Here is an 18,111-nt window from a genome sequence, read left to right as displayed (position 1 = left end):
TGATGATATTTGTTTACTACAGTATTTCTGTCTGTTTATTGGTGTTTCAGACAAAAAGATGAGTTACTGGACACAGTATTTGCAAGTAAGTAAGCAAGCGTTTACAAGAGAGACAGTATTTGAACTGTTGGTGTCTGTTTGTGCAGTAGTGGAGTGTGCATGTGGGCATGGCACAATCACTAGGCCTAGTGCCATAATGTAAATGTCTAAAATCATGTGGGTGCATCATATGAGCGCAATGTTCCCAGTCTATGACTTTTTTCCCCCACATGTCTGGAATTACAGACATACTTTGTAAAGTGACTGATTTTCCATGAATTGGACATAGTCAGCCAATGGATCAACTCATGACATGTTTTGCTGCCAGGTTGACATTAAGGGTTGTTTTCTTGTCAGACATGAAGCGTATCTAGGCCATTTCAAAAAGGGAGTGTACATTCATGGTCTCAGAAATAATCTGTGCTTATTTTGTTTGTAAAACACTATGGAACATTAGAATAAATACAAATAAACATAAATACAGCAAGAAATAAGAATTATTATTATTTGATTTTACGGATTTTTAGGAGAGCCATCAATCGCACACTGCACAGCTTGATTTAGGGCGTGTCAGTCTGTCTTTGCTATCGTAACAACAGGAAAAGTACTCCTTGCACGGCTCGAAACGCACAAAAGGCATGTGCTAAGTGTCTTAAGTAAAAATAGGTGTGTTTTGGGCGTAACGTGCAATAAACCAATCAGTGTGTCACTTGCCATTCTCAATGATGCGTGCAGTCTGGGAAGGCTTGCTGAAGCAGTGGGGTGTCTCACCTCTAGAAAAATGTCATTTTATTTCGTTTATTGTATTCTGTTTATTGTTGATGTAAAAGTTGGCATGTGCTATAGGTTTGTGTACTTCTGCGTGTGTGTGTAACAATCGGGGGTGTATGTTTAAAGGGGCGTGTCAAGACACCTATAACTATTTTAAATGAGTCAAAAACTGAGAAGGGAGAGATTCTGCAGACGACAACTGTTGCCCATGTTCTTCACCGGTCGGTTATGAGGAAGTGGTGAAGAGAGTTAAATCTCCACTAAAGTTCACCCAAAGGCATGTAGGAGACAAGGTCAGCTGGAAGAAAGCTCTATGTTTTGCAGACACCAAACACTGCACATCACCACAAACACACCAACCCCACTGCGAAGCTTCAGTTTAACTCCTTCAGAGGAGTCATTTAGTATGTAGTAGAGTGTCTTGGTGGCCTCCCTGACTAGTCTCCTTCTTGCATGGTCACTCAGGTTGTGAGGACGGCCAGCTCAAGGCAGATTTCCACAGAGGAGTAGTAGCAGTAACAGGAGTGATAGGCTTCAGTCAGTCAGGATCCAATACAGCACCTCCTGATTCATCACCCTAAACACCGGAGCCCCCAGGGCTGTGTACTGGGGCAGCTTGAGTTCTGGTCTCTCTCTAAATGCCAGCCAGAAAAAATGCATGATTGTGGCTGATTTTAGAAGTCCTGCACTAAAAAAAATTATGTGGACATATAAATGGCATGTTCAGCATAAAGGACCAGCCCTGTTTTTTTTTTTATTTGCTGATTCTGATAAAACTGAACCAGCATTTCAACTTCATTCATTCAGATGTGTTTATTTGAGTTTTAGATAACATGATGAGCAGCTGGATGCAATGTTTGTAGTAAACGAAGAGAATACATAGAACCTCCGGGTTCTTTCAGAGTAACAGGCCACAGGCAGTCCGGATCCAAAACAGGACATCCTGCTTTATCACAACAACTGGAGCCCCCCCAGGGCTGTGTACACCCTGCTCAGACTGCCTGGCCAGACATCACAGCACAATCACATCATCAGACTTGCTGATGACACAACAGGTGTGGTGCTTATCTCCAACAATGATGAGAGATGATGATGATGATGATGAGACTGTCTACAGACAGAATGGGAGACAGCTTCTGTTCTGGTTCAAGGACAACATTCTCTCTCTGAACGATAGCAAGACTATAGAGATGCCTGTGGTCTTTAGAAGGATGTAAGCACCTCACACTCCTCTGCACATGTACAGGATGACTGTGAATATTGTCAAGTTATTTGGGGTTCATGGTTCCTCCTTCTCAGTGAAGAAAGGATCATCAGTGGCTCTACTTTCTAAGGATATTGAAGAAGATCAGCATTCCAGCCCTCATCCCCAATCACTTCTACAGAAGAAGCATGGACTGTAGATCTGGCCTGTAACTGACAGAATGGGGCCTGTAACCCTACAAAATGTATTAATTGAGGATATTGGCAGAATTGTTGAAATCCCTGACAGGGCTCCTGTATGTAAAGCAAGGGTGCCCAATCCTGGTATTGGCGAGTTACCACTGCAACTCACTAAAGAGCTCAGATCCAACACTACTGGCTGTGATATTCACATGCTCCAGTAGGAAAGGAAAGGTGGGGTTTTACCTGCTACACCAGACTTTCTTTCCTTTGACGATATTTTTATATTTAATTTTTTTTGAGAATTTTAAATATATTTAAAATGATCAAAAGAAAGAATGAGAGAGATGTGGTTGTGATGATGTGTGCTAGGTGCAGTGTGAAAAAAGCTGCAGTGCATTGCTAGGCAACTAGATGGCAATCTTGTTTATGAAGACGGAGCACCCTCACTAAACTGAAACTGTGCTGCTAAAGCCCACGTCATGTTTACAGGCTGCCAGCAGCAGAGTCCGTGTATGAAGGCGGGTGGGGCACTTCGGTTTAATCTACAAACTAACTAAAATGGCTGAGTAATGGCGTTTGTATGTAGACCAGAAAGTCTGAAGACTTTAGCTGAAGTAATCATGGAACATGTCTCTTCTCACCTACAATCCATGTGCACTGGGTTGAGGGATTAGAGGACATGAGTTGCTTGATAGTCCTGACTGTTATGACTTGTATGTGTTAAAATAGTGTCCATGCCCAATACTATTAATATATGATGTAGAAGCCAAATGGATTTTTTTTTGTTCTTCATAGTTTATCACTCAGCGGACAAGAAAGCATTTGATAGCACAACAAAAATGTCAACCTACTATGAGATGCATTTGTAATACAAAATAGTACAAAGTTTTTGCTCAGTTTATGTAACATATATTAATAGTGTTGAACATGTACCCAGTATGCAGACTCACATGCCTTTAGGGACAGTGCTCTGCTAAGTATGTGAGCTAGCTAAAGCTTCATTCAGCCCCTTCCAAGCGTCTCATACTCAAGGAAGGAAAAAACGTTGACGTTATTGCTTTGACTGTGTTGATATGAGACCTATCAGACACATTGTGTTCATTTCCTGATCCCAAAAGGGGGCTTATTTTTCATCTCTGACACAGAACCTTCACTGCCAAGTGTTTCAGCTCGCTCATAATACATTTTCAAATCATGGAAAATGCATTAGATTATTAAAACAGTTTCACAAAGAGCTACTTTCTCTAGAGAGGGCGAATTCTTTTTTTAAACTAGCAAATTGTTCCTCTTCAAAGCCTTTTGCTTTAATTTCCTGCGCCAGTATCACAGGGCTCTTTCCTGAGCTGGGCGTGAGTCACACTTCAAGGCTTCTCCTTTCTGCGGCCTTCTGTTTTTACCCAAATCCGCGAGTGGTTGCCATGGAGACGGCTTCCGCATGCCTGATAAGCCACTGCCGGGCAAGGCCAGAGTGCGTGGGAGGACAGGGGGAGGTGTCCAGACGCTTGGACCAGTCCCTTAAATCAGCACCAAAGAGCCGCTAGGAGGCTACCACCACACATTTTACTCCTCACAGCGATACTTAAGGACTTAGCAACTGCCAAGCAGCTCAATCTTTGTTTTGACAACACGTCGTCTCCCCTTACATTCCCAGCAGCAGCCCACATGTGCATGTCTCAAAAGGAAATTTAGTGCTTCAGTTGAGTGGCGAGCCAACTCTGCAGTTTTGGTTTCATTCATTTTTTAATGAGGCTTTTTATGCATGTGGCGCTGTAATCAGTAGCCAACAGGCCCATACTTTCTTGTATTTTTCACTCTGAGGTTCACTTTTTTCACATGTGGTTTAATTTAGTACAACCTCATGTAATCCCTTAGAATTAGAACTGATATATATATGACATTCTTAAAAATCAGTCCAGGCTGAAACACACCTTATAACTTCTCTCTGAGTGGGTGGGGCTGAACTCCTAAATAGATGAGTAATGTACAAAGAAACTCCTTTTATTTGATCCGATTTTAGTTCTCTGTTTCTTTCTCCCCTTCACTCTCTCCATCCCTCCCTGCCCAGCTTCTTCCATAGTTGATCCTGGAGCCGCTGGGTCATGGAAAATCTTGGTGAAGACCAGCCTGGCTCCTTTCGCTCTCTCCCGAGACTCGCTCATTAAAGCGGACCCTGCTGCGTGGCGCTGCGGTTGGCAGGTTGTTGACTGGAGAGTCAGCAGAGTGTTTGTTTTTGGGGCGGGCGATGGGAACAGTGGGTCTGGTCCTGAGGGAGAGATTAGGCTGATGACTGAGAGGCTATAGAACTGGCACTCGGCCCACGCACCTATCTGCCAGAGTACCTGCCACCAGTGTGTCATGCAGTAACTCATTGATGTATTAAAAGATTGCTGTGTGTGTGTGTGTGTGTGTGTGTGTGTGTGTGTGTGTGTGTGTGTGCCCTATTACACTGTGGCGTGTCTCACCTGCTCTTTGAGCGCTTCTCTTTTGTGCTGCCTCAACAGATGTTCATTAGTCTCATGACCAACAATGAAAATGAGTCAGAACACAGTGAGCAGCCAAACACTGCAGTCAACACTACTTCACTGCTGATGGCAGGCAACATGCCAGGGATTCAAACAGCAATCATCAGGTCATATTGGCAGTGCTGTAGTCCGCTGAACCACGGAGAGCCCAGGCATTAATTGTTTTCACTGGTTTTCATGGGTTTAGGCAAGCATTCATTGATACAGTAACATCACAACAGTAGGATATACTTTATGTAAACATAAACTGACTTTCCATAGTAAATATCCACAGAAAAAGAGAAAAGAAAGAAACTTGACCCGTAACATTGTAAATCTGTTTGGGTGTTCTTGTATTTGTTCAGTCACCTGAGAAAAATGCTACCTGGCCCACCAGGATTACCTTGTTTGACATTACCTGGCTCTTTCCAGAACCAGCTGGTCAGAAACACAAATTTGCCTGTAGGGCCTACTTTAGTCTAGAAGATACCTCTCTGTGAATACCTTTTAAAACTTCTTAGCTTCAAGGCTTCTATTGATTATTTGAGACATGTTAAGTTGTTATTAGCTAGCCTAATAAGACAACTAATAAGAAACATAAAAAATGTATAATTAGAAAAATTATAAATTTGTACTTTTATAATATCCATTCACCATTTACATTCTTTCATCAACAAGATGCTTCTTAGTCCACCAAACTCTTGTTTTCAGACTGTTGTTCTAAAAATTCCAGGAAATCAGCAGTTCTAGAAATTTACATTATTTTAAGAGAGGATGCTAAGTGGCTTGGGGTAGTGGGTTGGGGCAGTGTGGCTTTAAAAGAAAACACCAATGGCGGGAACTAGCCGTGCCATCGCAATCGAGGATTGGGGAGAAGTAAACACATTCCAGCGCCCAACCACACTATCAACCAGCGGCAGCACTCCCCCTCCTGATTTATTATTTGTAATAATGAAGATTCTTCATTTGAAATATTTGTAGCTTTATGTTTTGTCCCAAATCTACACCCACTGAGCAATTTATTAGGAACACCTGTGCACCTACTCATTCTGTTATTGTTATTTGACAGGCGGGCTGGTTTGAGAATTTCTAGAACTGCTGATGTCGTGGGATTTTCAGAACAACAGTCTCTAGAGTTTACTTAGAATGGTTTACTAAGAAACATTTTTGTTGATGAAAAAATGACAATGGTGAATGGACAGACAGGTTTAAGCTGACAGAAAGGCTACACTCACACAGATAACGCAGATCATGCAGAAATTTATTGCAGAAGGTGAAACACGTTAAAAGGTAAAGGTGGAAGGGCTACCACAGCAAAATGCCATGTTGGGTTATACTTCTGTTAGTCAAGAACAAAAGGCTGAGGCTGCAGTGAGCACAGGCATTATTTTACATAATGACATCCGTCCAAACAGAATGAAATAGGAAAACGAAAGCATTCTAAGGGGAATTCTACAATCTGTCATGTACACTTTGCTTGTAAGATGCTGGCCTGCTGTCAGCTGCTTACTTTAGCAAAACAAAACAGGGTGGGAAGAGATTTTTCTTATAAAGCTTCCCAGCTCTGAAACAGCCTTCCTGTTACTGTTTGGGACTGAAAACGTACCTATATACAGAAACGTTCAGTTAGTCCTACATTACAGACCATTGTTTTTCACTTTAATTCAGCTTTGTCATTATACTAATACAGAATTGTATAGGACAACGAAACACTGTGCCCCCTGCTGTCTGCTCAGTGCTGGTGCTATTCAATATGTGCAGCTGCCTGCCTGCCCTCTGTACCAGACTCTCCTGCTGTGTGAACTCACCTATACTAGCCACAACCCTCTTAACCCGTTTGTTTTTCCTTCTTTTCTGTTTGCTGTCTCAATTTCATATGTATTAATATGTCCTGTTCTTACTATTTGGTCCTGATGCTGCCCAACCCGGCTCTTCACTACCTTGCTGCCCGCTGCGATGCTGTCATTCTCTCTATCCTTGCATTGATGAATTCATGTCACATTAGATACTGCATAGCTGTTCAGATGATTGTTTAACCTGCATGGCCTTTCACATTAACACTGAGCATGTGTCCTGCACTCTCTCACGCTCATTAGCCATAGCTTCTAATTCTGTCACTTTTTCCAATCAGTTATTCTTGCTGTGCTGTCATTTGTTGTGCTATCTGGTGCTGACCAGAAGAGGATGGGTTCACCTTTTCAGTCTTGGTTCCTTCTTTTTGTGCTGAGGGAGTTTTTCCTCCCACTGCTACCTTTGGCTTGCTCAAAAGAGGCTCAGACCCAGATCTCTATAAAGCTGCTTTGTAACAACATTCATTGTAAAAAGTACAAATAAACAGGTTTTGAACTGAATTCCACTGAATTATTATTTAATGTATTATTTAAATGCTGCATTTAGTTAGTAGCCTCTTATGAACAAATTAACCTTACCTAATGCAATTAAATTGACAATGCATAAATGCCATGTTTGCTAGAAATGCAAGTCACAGACGGCCTCTTATTGGTTTATGCTGAGACGTGTTCATGTTATGTCAGAGGGAGAGTTTCTTTTTGATGAGCTTGAGTGAGTGTGTGCAAGTTCACGGCATGATCATTATCTGAATCCATAAGGTGAGAAGAATGCTGGGTCAGCATCTGAGCTTTCTTCAGTTTGTTCAGTCTAAAACCCCTACTCACAATATACACACATGCATGAATACACACACGCCATTCTTTATCACAGTCTGCTAGCTGAATGTGGTTTTAACAGGTGCATGTCATTTGGCATTCTGTTGTTAGATACTGGAGCACTTTGTGGCTTACATATAAACTCTTGGTACCAAATATGGTTATGGTTGTGTGAAGTGGGCTGAATCATTTGTTTTGTGTGTTTAGACGAGTTTTAAGTGGAGTTTGTGTTAGTGCTGGCTGCAAGACTCTGCCTTAGGCCTCATAACTGACGTCATTCGCTTTCGTTTCTGCAGTCATGACTGTTAAATACGACCCAGACAGTGCCCTGACAAAATAGGGCTTCCAGCCTTTAATGGGTTTCAGCACTGACCAGGCCGTGAAACACTCGGTAATCTCCCAGTTACATAATACTCAGCAGTGTGTGTATCCTACATGAAGTGCCATTTACTGTGTGTAAATGTTATAAAAGTCAGCTCAGTCAGCCTGGGAACGCAATACATGTCTCTCTCTTTCTCTCACTCTCCTGCTCACTTTCCCTCTCCCCTCCCCTTAAACTCATGAAACCACCTAACAGTGCAAACATGAGGAGGTCAAGTAAATGGATAGTAAATGACGGCAGTAAATACGGTGCGATAACTGAAATGTTTGCCATTCATTATGAGGCGGTCTAACGGAGCTCCAGTGCATAGAAGGGAGGGCCCCTTGTGTCATTAGATATATATAAAAATATATACTGTGTTGTACAGAACCCTCCCAGCTCCTGCTCTAGCACCAGCTTTCTCTCCCATGACACTTAGTTCCTCTTGACTCACACCCTCGAGCTTGCATGGACAAGCGGACATCCAGTTCTCAGTAAACAGTAAACAGCAGCTCAGCTCATAACAATCCGAGATCGGCTCCACCTCTTAAGGCTCCACCGTGTTGCTTCTCTGCAAGTAAATATCATAGGATTTATTGGTCTCTGGTTCACAATTAAGAAATATGACAAGAAGAGCAAGCTTAGCCCAGCCCTTGTGCCTTTCTGATGAAATCTGAAGGGTAATAATGCAAGAGATAGGGTTACACAGACATGTCTGAGCATAAGTAAAACAGTGTTTAAGGTTAGGAAAGTAAAGTTACCTTTGAGAAGCCGGTTTTGCTGGTCACCTGGGTGGCTGTAGTAATCGCCTCATTTTAACACTGCTATGGAGCATCCAAGGCTCTGGCATCTAAAAGACACATTTGGTGTATTGTTAAGTGAGATGTAGTAACACAGCTTCTGTCCTCAAAGCAATAGTCTGGAAGTTTTGGGAAATTGGGGATTTAGAGACCCTTTTGGAGAGTATGTTTGAGACAAGCATTGTGGTGCGGTCTCCTTTCAGAGCGGATTAATCTGATGATTGCTAGTTTTTACTTCCAGTCAGTCAGTGGAGTGAACTCAGTCAAAACTTGTTGAAGTAAATTTAAAAGGCAGATACATACTGTTATTCCACAATAGTAACTTTTAGTTGAAGTTGTAAACATTGTTGGCAACATGAAACTATTCTATTTTTGATTAAATACTGTCACAGTGTAGAAAGCAATTAGGTCTATCAAACATAGAAAACATAAAAAACACTGGCTGTAAGGGTACAGCTGGTTAGCATGTATCCAGTAGCTATATTAAGCACCCACTCAGACAGGTGTCTATTTATGTATACATATACAAGTCACGTTTACAAATCAACAGCAAGAATAGCACTTGACATTTTCTGAGAATAGTTAATTTTTTTTTCTCAAACAGAGGCACCCCCCCCCCCCTCAAAAAACCCAAAACAACAACAACTGTGTAATTGCTATACAGGTAGTACAACTGTACTGTACCATACTGTAACACACTGTAACACAGTTACACACAAAATCCACAGAAATGATGGCCTAGTGTTAGTAGCTATTTATATAAAGAAAGATTGTACATGATTGGCTAGAAAAAAGCCAACTCAGCATCACTTAATAATCCTTTCAGGCCATGAATCTCTCGCTCCTGTGTAAAGGGCCTGTGTAAAGGTTTGGGCATCTTATGGAGTCAGTACTTAGTAACACCCCTTTAACCGAATCGCAGATTGCAGAGGCTTTTTGTAGTCAGAGAAAAGTCTTTCAGTTTGTGTAGTTAGAATTCACCCCCCTCTCCTTTTCAGACAGGTTCAATGATTGCTGATTGTCTTGCATGCACAGCTTGTTTAGGGTCTATTCACAAATTATCTTCTCTGGTAGACCATGGTGGGTAGAACTGTGCATCCCCCTCTTGATTCAGCTACACTTTCATGCAGGTTCTTGGCGGTCATATGAGGGGTTGGATTTGCCTGTCTTACCTAGACTAGGTAGCTCTGTGGTAGGTTCAGGGATCCTTATAGCTTGTGATGCCTCCATGTGTGATGAGGCCTGTTTAACTGTTGGTACAGTGGTGTAGCAGCTGTTTTCAGCAATTAAACCTCCTCAGGGAAGATACTGTTGGGAAGTCTGGTGGTTAAACCATAATAGCACATGTATCAAAAAGCAGAATATAAAACCACCCAAAAAAGCATTGATTTATCTGCAGCACATTATCATTCTGTCACTTCCTGTATGAGGTATATGTTTCAGTTCTCACTAGCAGCATAAGCCTGGCACTATGTTCTCCTTTTATGAATGCATTCCAAAAGGCTGCGGCATACAGCTAACTATGAATAAGGGCATACAGCTGCTGATCTTACTCTTTAAGCATGACAAATTTGAGGCACACCTCCTTAACAAAACATGAAATCATTGTGTTGAAATCATTTGGCGTGGTGTCATGTCTACTGCTTGGCCCATTCATTGAGAAGGTTTCAGAAAGTCAGTGATGTAATGGCATTGTTGGTGAACTACGATAGAGAGGCTCAGAATTGTGGTTTATATGAACTCAGAAGCGCAAATGTTTCTTGTCATTGGAAAGCAGCCTCAGTTTTCTGAAGCTTCAGTAGCAGTTTTATGTATTATACTTTATTTCATGACCAAGCTGATCAACAAGCAACAAGTATGACCAAGCTGAGTTATCACTTGTACATTCTTAACCTTTTATCTGGGGCTGTCAACTTAAGCTGTGATTTCAAGTGATAGAAGTCAAGTCTAAGAGGTGATTCTGCACAATAGTGTGCGTCAAAATATTAGGCATGAATATATGATACAATATTAACAAACCATGTATGGTGTAATGGATAACACCACTAACTGCCAATGAGCGCACGATGTGGGAGTGTGGGGTTCAATTTCCGGTCTATACGATTTTGCTGCGCTACATTTAACAAGCATCCCTGGGCAACAATTGGCCCACTTCTGTAATAACTTTGTAAGTCGCTTTAGATAAGAGCGTCAGCTTATTGCTCTTAAAAACATTTAACTTTAGGGGCACAAGATTATGACTTGTTTGACTGAGAAAAGCGAATTGGTGAGCTAATGCTATCCAAATTAGCTTAGCTGACGGTTGGTGGAAAGCTAAATGGTACCTGATTGTCCTTAGTCAAATTTGAGTGGATATTATTAGATTTTTGAACATTTTACTGAGTTTAGGTTTGCTATAAGTAAAATATGCTCCTGATTTTAATAGTGTGCTATTCTGTGTATACACAGGGGTGGGCAAACCTCTGTATATCTCTGTCTTAACCAGTCCAAAGCTCTAAAATCCCCTCCCCATTTCAAAACCCCTGGGATTCTGTGAATCTTTTTAGATTCAACACCCAGTTTTAGCTTCTTCTAACTCATGAATGAATCATTACAACTGGTCACCATTACAATCATACATCTCTTGTATGAAGCACAATTACTATTCTAAAACATAACTTTTCATACAGCCTTATATAAGAGTCATAAAGATTAGATCATCTGACTCCTCCTTATGTCCACAGCCATTATAAACAGCAGACAGAGAGAAGGATAGCTTGTTTGTATAGCTAATCTTTTCCCATGCTAACAACATCTCATAGTGGGCTTAAATAGTGCTGTTTACATCTACATACCAAATACATGTAGATGCTACATACATACAATATTAACTTGTGCAGTATTTGACTGTAAATAATCCTTTAAGCATTACGTTGTGAAATTGTGAATCACTATATTATTGCTAATCCAAGGATATAAAAGATAGCATTGATAATCCAATAATAGTAATGGAATTGACAGTAGGCTTAAAGAAACAGGCCATTGCTGTCAATCTCATTCTGAGCTTTTAGTTTCCTGTAAAACAGGCTCCTTCTTGTCCATGTCAACACGTAGACTTGCCAAAGTTAGAAATTAACTCAAGCTTACAATACCTTTCCATTTAAGTACACGATAGTCTTCTCTTGAAGAATTAGTAACCAGGACTTTACTCTTGCATGGTGTGTTTTGATGTCAGCAGGTCTGAGATAAGGTGCAGTGGTCCACAGGCAGATTCTTTCATCTAAGCCGATACGTTGTGTACATCACAGAGCCTGCCAAACTGTTTTTCTCTCACCTTTTGTTGCAATGTGCTGCAACCGGGCCAGATTTCAGTTTGATTTCTAGTGGCACGGCAGACCAGACACTTGTTGACTCCTTTAAATCCTTCAAACTCTGTATGTAGGCCCACACTTCATTAGTATTATAATCTACATTACTTAAATAGGCCCTAAAATAGAACCTTGTGGCATTCCATCAAAGTTGGTAAACTAAAAAAAAACTATCACCTACCTTTACAATAGTTTTAACTTAATAACTGAATGATTAACATAGGGTTTAGGGGGTAAAGCATGGAGGCCTGTACTGTATACTCCTCTGCAGACTGATAATATAATAATTGGAGTGCCTTTTTATTTCTTTCATTTTCATTCTTTTGCTACTGCTGTTGCATTAGGCCTCCCTACCCCCAACTCACCCCTTGCGAATGGCTTGAATCGAGTTATACAAGCTTATTACCTTATTGAGAGGAATTTCGTTTTCTTTTGTGAAACAGCCAAGTGAAAATAAACCTCTGATAGGATCAGATCAGCTCCATTTACCAGCATAGCATATGAGTCAGGGGATAGGCACAGAATTATCTTTTACCTTTATCCTGAAACTCAGATAGGATCAGAAAGGCTCCTTCGGGAATATCTGGGGAATCACGCATACACACTTACACCCACGTACACATACGCCCACCACCCATCTGGTGACTTTGACATACCTTGACATAGTTAGACAGAGAGTCACACAGCTACTGAGGACATATTATCTCTCTCAGGCTTCAAAGTAAACAGACATGTCGTACACAGAGGAGCACAGTCATCACTCATGTAGTTGTGTTGTGTCCTGTTAGACGACCTAAAAGCTGTCAACTGAAAATGACTCAGTGGGTCTGCTCTGATAATGATTTCTGGGCTTATATGGTATTTTCACTACACACACACACACACACACAAACATAGACATATATGGCTGGCTGATTCCAGTTCCTTCAGACAAGACTCAGCCCGTCAGGCCTTGACACAGCAAAACTCCAGCTGATGCAGTTCAGGACAGTGTCAGAGAATAGCACTTTCCATTGTCTGATCAAGATACAGAGATTTAATGGGATATTTTGGCACAGTAGGATACGTTTGGTGTTTGAAGTTTGCGTCCTTAGTTTTGCACTGAACCTTTGTGGCTAATTTAGCTGACAAGTAAACGGTAAGCTTTAAAGATAAAGTTTACAGGGCTCTAATCATGGTAAACCTAAATCCTCAGTTTGATGTCTCAAATGTTGTATTAGATTCAATTAGATTTCAAGGTATGGTAACTGTTTAAAAAAAATCAGTTTTATGGTATCATAGTATACAGTATTACACAATTCTTCCTCTTCTTGTTCTTATTTTAATATTATTATTATTATTATTATTATTATTATTATTATTGTACATTGATTCTCAAAGGAATTAAAATGTTTTGTTTTTACAAAATATTTACTTTTATTTGAACTATTTTATTTTCAGTTGATTATTATTATTTTTATGGACTAATTTGCTGGTTGTCTTCTCCATTAATTGATTAATTGGTTTGGTTTTCAAAAAATAAGTATGAAGAAATTGGTGGGATTCTCTGTCCGGTTGCACCCCCACCTCCCCCCAATAGTTGTACTAAGCAAATGTACACAGTATAAGAACCATGAACTCTACCAAAATTAAACTGCAAGAACCCATTTTTAATTCCCTGTTTTGGTGCTGTCATAAAAACAATCATATTTTTGTAACATATGTTACATATTCATCCTACAGCAGTTTTTCCCCACTCTACAGTCACAAACCGTGCACAAACTGTTAATGTTTCAGTTTAGGATCCAAAGTTTAGAGTTTTATTTGTAATGTTTGCTGTAATTGTTGACTATATTTACTGATTTGCTATTTACTGTGCTATTCACACGTAAAAACAATATTTAACTAAAATCTCAGTTTGTGGATTTAACTTGCTTAGAACCATGCAGTAAAGTATATTATTATCATTTACAGTATGATAAAACTTATACCTATATAATTTGTATACCTATTGTATATAAAGCTTATATGATTAGCAACTCGCGTAATTGCAGTTGTAAATAAGCTCAAACATAACTGCATGTGACATACTGTTATCTATGAAAATGACCAATACTACTAAAATAGCTAAAAAAGATTAGTGCATCGTAAACCTTAAACATTGAGTTTGTTCATGCTATTTTGTTTTTTAATGTGAAAATAATTTGAGTAAAATATAAGTTTGCAGTAAAGTGTACAATAAGCATTTACAGTGCAGTCATTCTGATACTGCAGATGCAGACTAAGGACAGAAAGCTGTCAGCACTTGTTCATGACAGTCTAAAGTTACACACAATAATAGGTTGCTTTATATATGGGTGGCAGACCATTACATACAGTATGCTTGCTTCGAGATCTGTTGGCACACCCATGGCTCAAATGATATTTACTGTCAGACACAGAGACCATCGCAACTAGATCCAACTTGCAGGCTGTTAGCTGTGGCCACCCTGATTACCTGGGACCACCCAGCAGTTCTTAATGTCCACGTCTTGTCACCCCCCCACCCCCCCTCCGGTAGAAGAGGGATAGGCTCTCCTGTCCTCTCCTCATAGATTACGTTCTCTCTACTCCTGGGACTTGGCATCCTCCTCTTATGGGATTTGTGCAAATACCATGCAGTGTTTGCAACATTCCTCCCTTGTGCCCCATAACAAGTCGGTTATTTCCTTCAGCCTCAGAGTGGTGGGAGGGAGTAGGAGTCTCGGTAGCTCTGAAAGGCCCTTTTTTGGTCATATTTGGACCAAACCAAGCCTCTGATCAGAGCGGCCAATGAGAAGGACAAGATGTTGGTCATCCAGGGGCAATATTACAATTTGACCCCCTAACTCCCTGCTGTGTGACTTGGCCGGCAGTACCGTTTTCATTTTAGATCAGTCAAGAAAAGAGACAATAACCCCCCCTGTGGAGTAATGAAAAACAGCTTCTGCTTTTTCTCCAGGTCTTATTTTCAGTGCTCTGGGGTTACATGAAAGTGCATTTGTGGTTGTTTTCTAATAATGTGAGCATTGAGAGGAGCTTCTTTCATACAAAGGCTTTAAAAATGCCTACTCACTGGACTATATTCAATCAAACTAGCTTTCAAACTAAAGCACAGCACAGGAACAGTGTGTCAGCGTGTTCTTTCCAGCACATAATGTTCGTTTAGCCAAGCAATGTGTTATTAGAGATGTCAGAAAGCACCACTGCTCAGTTTGTCTAAATATGGATACAAACAAAATCCCTTAAATTGAATGGTCTTCTTAAATTCTGAAGAAAGGCCACATAGTTTCCTATAAAATACTGAGTGGACTATTTATTGTGCTTTTGTACAAACTGTCAAACAACTCAAAAGTTATTTTTTTGCAATGATCACTGACTCACACCAAGAAAATATGGAATGACTAGTAATGGCACAAACATACAAGTAGATAGCCTGCCTATGAACAGACTGAATCAGTGCTTACAAAAAGTGAAATGCAAAAGTGTCGGTACTGCCGGTGATCCACACTTTTTTTAACATGTTGACCCTCAGCCCTGGAAACTGGAAGCATGCTTTTGGGGCCAGGTGAGCACAGTAACAGCAAGGTTATTTGTTTTGTATTGGACTTAATGAGAGGAATGGAACAGGTGTGTATGGTAAAGCAGTTTGTATAGTAGGGGGATTTTGTTTTTTAAAAAGACTAGACTGGGTGGCATGGGTGTCCGCTGCAGGTAGGGTGTTGTGGCCAGTGGGCTTTATATAGGCCTAATTTGTAGAATATTAATATGCCAATAAAAAAAGAAATCAATAAAATACAGTCAGTTGCTATTACAATATCCACTGCTAGACACTGTTTAGTCTCCTGGTGTGTCTGACAGGCCTTAATGCTGTAACATTGATTTGTTCATTGCTTTTATTTGAAACTCAGTGTTTATGGACTTCTCAGAAGACTTGGTCTTAGAACTGATCTGTATATTTAGCTTTTTGTTTAGGCATTTTAAGGCTGCTATCACTATATCTCTCTCTCTTTCTCTCTAGGAAGCAATGTGTCCAATGGATGTAAATGCAGGTACATGTAAACCAACAATGACGACGAGAAGACAGGACTTTTAAAGAAAGCTGTAAAACCCCGCACACAGAATGTAGAAGCATACATGGACATGGAATTATCATGATTTTTTAATATACTGGCAGCATGTGAGAAGTCCTGCTACAGAGGAAAACGTCTCTATAAACCAAGAAGCAAAATGTAGAAGTGCTGGTACTTTGAGCAATGGACCAGTGCGAACCCATTAGACTGGTTATGGTCACTTTAGCCTCAGAGACCAAGTTATGGTCATTTGGCAATTTTCTGTAGTCCCCAGATCCTGTGGCATTCAGGTGACACAAATGTGGATCCAATCTGTGAACCCCTATGTCATTGAGCCCTCCCACTGAATGGTTCTATGGTACGGTTGGCTAACTGTGCTGAAAAAAACGAGCCCAGTTTGTAAGTATTCTGTGCCAAGCGGTGTTGGTTAAAAAAAAAGACACTGAAACGGTTACCCTCTGTGCTCAGAACCGTTTGGCCATTCAGCCATTGTGAACCTTAACCTTCAAGGCCACATTTCTCATTTCTGTCATTTTAGCTCGTTTTTATCCAATGATGCTTATTAAACTCTGCAAGTGACGGATGAATTAATCAATCAATCTGTGGGATCAATTTCATAACAAAAACACCACTCTAGGCCAGTTATCTCCAACCCTGCTGCTGGAAACTGTAGACTTTGGATCCAACTCTCATTCACCCCACATCATCATCATTTACTACCTTAAAAAGTCTTTATTTGGCTAAATGAGGTGTGTTTGGGTTGGAGTTGAAACCTGTAGGAAAGTAGCTTTGCTTGAGGCGCCTGCGTACATCCTTGATGCATCACTGACTGTGAATACAAGTGGTAGCCAAACCCGTGTTTAGTCAGATGTTTGAACCAATGTTGATGGTGGTGGACTTCAGACACACCCCCATCCCTCTACTCCCACTCAACATCCATGGTTTTGTGTCCACAAGTGTCCACAAGTTTCTGGGCACCACCATATCCAGTAACCTGAAGTGGGAGATGACCTCCTGGCTATGCCCTCCATAGCCAAGAAAGCACAGCAGAGGATATTCTGCCAGCTGAAGAAATTTAACCTGCTGCAGGCCCTGATGATCCAGTTATACTCAGCGATCATCCGGTCTATCTTCACATCTGTTTATCATCCATAACCATCTGGTTTGGATCGTCCACCTCACAAGAATGTGCCAAACTCAACAGCAGAGAAGATAACCAGGTGTACTCTGCAAATGCTTGAGGACATTTACAACAGCAGGGTCATGAAGGTTATACGTATCTGACCCGTCTCACCCCGGACATCACTTCTTTCAACCACTTAAACAGCTTTTTCCCCAGAGCTGTGACACTCATCAATCGTAGTGGACACTTTGTACCTTAAAGAGAGCTTTGCACCTGCCTTTACACTGTTCCTTAAGGAACTTAAAGTGCTTCGAGGAATGTTTTGTTAGAAGAAACGGTTCCTCAAAGGTTCCTCAAAGCACCTTAAGAGGCTCCTCCTCAGTTTCAAATGAAATAACTCATTAAAGCTTCTTGAGGAGCTTATACTGTTAACAGTGTACTTTGATAAATGCATTTGTACAACTAAGTTTTCTTTCTCTAGCAAGATCTGCCAAATCTGCATATGTGCTTATTCACATATTATAGTCCATCTACTCTCACAGTTTATGTGCTATATAATTTATTATTTTCTATATATTTAATTTCCTTATATTTATCTTCCTCTAGTCGCCTAGTTTAAATACTTGTCTACAGTCTGTGTATGTTTCCAGTCTTGTTTATTATGCTTCATGTCGTGCATGGGTGCACTCATCAAGACAAATCTCTCGTATATGTAAGTCTGTCTTTTTTACGACTATGGATGTCCTTTCAAATTACATTCTCAGCCGTAGCAGTTTCAGTCATGGACATGTACATGTTTTCAGTGTAGATTTAACTGCCAAGTGTTTGCTGGGCAACAGTCATGGTTCACTGATGCTACCTACAAAGAATAAGATCATGCTTGCACATGATTTTGTGCTTGACTTTGATTTGATCATGGTGGTGAATAAAGTTGTATAACCAGGGCACTGCTGGAATGTGCTAGAATTTATTTTTGCTGTCTGCTTTCCTAACATCAGGTTTTACAGTGCCCGATAAAGCATGCTAGCTAGTTAGCAGATCAGTAAT

At 40.6% G+C, this 18,111-nt stretch overlaps 1 long non-coding RNA gene across 2 annotated transcripts in view; it reads left to right on the top strand.

Moving 5' to 3' along the window:
- Nucleotides 1-18,111, top strand: part of LOC140576980 (uncharacterized) — a 19,585-nt gene extending 1,474 nt beyond the window's left edge. For both annotated transcript variants that reach the window (XR_011981766.1, XR_011981767.1), the window contains exons 3-4: nt 51-85; nt 15,890-18,111. This is a non-coding gene — a long non-coding RNA (uncharacterized lncRNA). The remainder of the gene's footprint in view (nt 1-50; nt 86-15,889) is intronic.

This window comes from Salminus brasiliensis, chromosome 14, assembly GCF_030463535.1.
Source record: "Salminus brasiliensis chromosome 14, fSalBra1.hap2, whole genome shotgun sequence".
NCBI lineage: Eukaryota > Metazoa > Chordata > Actinopteri > Characiformes > Bryconidae > Salminus > Salminus brasiliensis.
Note: the sequence above shows the minus strand (reverse complement) of the source record. Positions and strands in the feature narration are given on the sequence as shown.